The sequence below is a fragment of the Mus pahari genome, chromosome 14 (assembly GCF_900095145.1).
Source record: "Mus pahari chromosome 14, PAHARI_EIJ_v1.1, whole genome shotgun sequence".
Lineage (NCBI taxonomy): Eukaryota > Metazoa > Chordata > Mammalia > Rodentia > Muridae > Mus > Mus pahari.
In genome coordinates this window covers 26,398,348-26,401,951 of record NC_034603.1, presented here as the reverse complement: position 1 = coordinate 26,401,951, position 3,604 = coordinate 26,398,348, and positions in this window count along the sequence as shown.

Genomic DNA, 3,604 nt, shown 5'->3' with positions numbered 1-3,604 from the left:
GAACTCTTTCTCTTATTCTCAGGATGTTCTTGATTAGCTTAAGAAGTATTTAGAAAATTATCTTTTCAAAATGAACTTCCATTTGGTTTGCTAAAATTTAAATGCTTTTATGGTTTTATACCTAATGTGATTATTTCTAAGGCTGCAGAAGTCCAAGAAAGAAAGAAAGGAAGGAAGGAAGGAAGGAAGGAAGGAAGAAAGGAAGGAAGGAAGGAAGGAAGGAAGGGAGAGAGAGAAAAAAGAGAGAAAAAGAAGGGAAGGAAGGAAAGAAGGAAGGAAGAAAGCAAGGAAGGAAGAAGGAAAAGAAAAGAAGAGGAAAGAAAGAAAAGAAAAAGGAAAGGGAAAAATTCTATATATTTGTAGATATGTCCCATAGAAATACTCTTTTCAGAAAAGGAAAGGAAAAAAGATCCTTTTCCAAGAGAGTAGAGGGAGTAACATGGTAAAATCACGAACATGACTCTATCAGCCTTCCATTTGGGAAGAATAAAAATAACCCTATTGCAGTGAAGCATGGACTTTAATTGGCTCCCAGTCTTTACCACTCATGCACCTGGTGACCAGTACTACAGTAGAAATTTTTAAGCTGGAAGAAGACATAATCCAATTAAATTTCTTTTTAAAAATGTCAAAGCAAATAAATCCAGGGCCTTTTAGCTCGCACGCAGCTTTGCTACTCTCACTGAGTTTTCATCTGGGTTTTGCTATTCACTGGGTTTTCATCTGTTTTCCTCTTCTTATCTCAGGGTTCTCATCTCAGGTTTTGTGTGTGTGTGAGTGTGTGTGTGTGTGTGTGTGTGTGTGTGCGCACGCGCGCATGTGTTTGTGTGTACATAGATTGGCAGCAACAGTTTTCCCTGTTGATGAGTAAGTAACTTACCACTAACTTCTTTGACATTCTAAGTGGCTCTAGTGACAGCCAGCTTGGAATGTTATAGGGCACTCTTAGAGGCATTGATTCTGAGCCATTTTAGATTTGTGTGCTTTTTCTGTTGCCGACTTTCACTCTGTGTTCCTTAGCTCTTCCTTCTAGCAGAAAATGCTGTGTGGCACATACTATTTAATATTACAGGTTATATTACATTTCATTGTGAGGTTTTGAGTGTCCTTTCATTTTATTGGTAAGTCACCTTGGAGACTGAATTTACCTACAGTTTGCCTAGAAGTTGCTTTGTTCCAAGATCTGTTGGTGACTTTCATATACATGTTCTTAACTTTGATAAATATAAAGCTGCTTTTTGCCTTTAGAAGCAGAGGTGGAAACAAGGATTTTGTTGTTAAGTAGTTGAAGGGGAGAAACTGAAACGCCCAGAAGAGGTTGGAAAGAGTGGGAGAGGAAGGGAGGGAATTACTAAAGGGTATATAGTATGAAACTAGTTACGTAGGGAAATAGATGTTGTTCAATGGTTCTGGGAAATGCTAGGATCTAACAAAAACATGTACCTCAGAATTATTCTGGTCAAAATATAAGGAAATTATAGTATTAATCTGTCAATCTCCTTTAGGCATTCATTGATCGAGGGCTGCACTTCAACATAGAAGAAATGAAATTATCCCCTGGCACTTGCTGCTTGTAATAGGGGCAGCCAAAGTAAGCCTCAGAGGCTAACCAGAAGCTTGGGGCAAAGGAATAGAGATGCTGCTAGTTGGAAGTCTGGCTAGTATAAGCTAGATTTGAAAGAGTAAGGGGCTAGAAAGGGGCACTAGCAGAGCCTGTGACAAAAAAAGGTTTCAAACATGTGCTGTCAGGGGCATGTCTTACAGAGACACAAGCAGAAATAATTTGGTCTAGAAAGCATCATTATCTGGGGATGAGCCTTCTTTATGTTGGATTACCATGTGCATACAGTTATTCCCCTGTTCAATTCACATCCATGGGCTGGGAGTGTAGCTCCACAGTAGAACACTTGCCTAGCATCTGCAAGGCCAGACTTCCATCATCTGCAAAAAACAATCCACATCAAAAACTTCTGGCTATAAACACTGTGTAATCTGTAGTTTGCATTTACTCACTAATTTAAAAGGAATAAAAAGTCAATATTTTAACTCAATACCCAGATTTTCATAAAACTTCTATAACATTTGGAATGTTTGCAGATTTATTCAAAAGAAAAATGAATAGGTTACTACTAGTTTGGGGATTTTGTAGATACTACCAAGCCTATTTCTTTATAAAACAACAAACAACAAGAAGAAAGGGACCACCCATATGCCAAAGTGTAGGTAAAATTATAAAGGTGATAACTATCCTTCAGCTTCATTGATATCCATAATCCCATTGCCTGGATGTTTGAAAACCTCCCTGCCTCCAGTCCTCTTTCCGTCCTATATTTAATTCCTGAGTCTGTTTACAGATAATACCTAAGACAACCTCCCTAAAAATTGGTGGATAGCAGTGGATCAATCCTACTCCATAGGGTACTGCACATGTCTCTGTGGCATTTATCAGAAGTCACTCCAAGTAGGAACCTAGGGATTGGTAACAAAGGCAAGAGAAAGAAATGATGGTGGGAAATGGTGTTGACTTGAAACAAAGCACAGCATGAGAGAAGTCTCAAAAGCTCTGCAGGGGCCTCAGGGTTCAAAGTAGTCAGGATTTAAAGACTGCAGTTATCTTCTTCCCTCAAATTACTCCTCATTTGAAACCTAGTTATTTGTTTGAGTTTCATTTTTTTTTTTTGCTTATTAGCCTGTTGCTAATAAATTTGGTTCTCATATCCAAATTCTTGAATTATTATTTCAGTATAAATTCCTACCATTTTTCTCTTTGATCCGTAGCATTTATATCATGATCTCCTGCTAAAAAGCAACTGAAAACACAGCCATTTTTATGCCTAGTAAGATGAGGGAGAACTATTAATACTGACCTATTTCATGAATAACAAGATCATCATGACTATATGAGATATATAATATGTTTTATTTTTGTATTAAATTTTTATTTTAAGAAATTTCATGAGGGAATAATGCTTTTAAATACACACACACACAAATACATATATCTATATCTATCTATCTATCTATCTATCTATCTATATATATATATCTATAACCATTATTCCTCTGTGCTGAGATTAAATTCTAACATGTCACCTGAGAACAGACATTGGTTTAAATTTTAGAAAACTTTTGAGGATGGATTGACTATTGGAGTTGAATGATTAATTGAGCTCATTTTTCATTGATTAAAATCCTGTATTTACTATATCCAGGGTCATTCCCTAATAGCAGGTATAAGGAACGGCACGTAACTAAGGTCCACATGGTATGGACTGTACAGAAGACCCTTTCAAATTTGTATTGCCATCATCTCTCTGAAGTATCACTTCCTTCATACTTCCAGTTTGTGGTTTCAGCTCTACAACTCCAAGAGACCCAATGCTCTCTGGCCTCCTAAGGCACCTATACTCACATAGCTTCTATTTCCCAATGCTTAATTAAAATAGTTTTTTTTTTTAAAATTGGACATAGTACTACTGGAGGACCCAGCAATACCTCTTCTGGGCATATACCCAGAAGATCTTCCAACTGGCAATAGGGACACATGCTCCACTATGTTCATAGTAGCTTTATTTATAATAGCCAGAACCTGGAAAGAACCCAG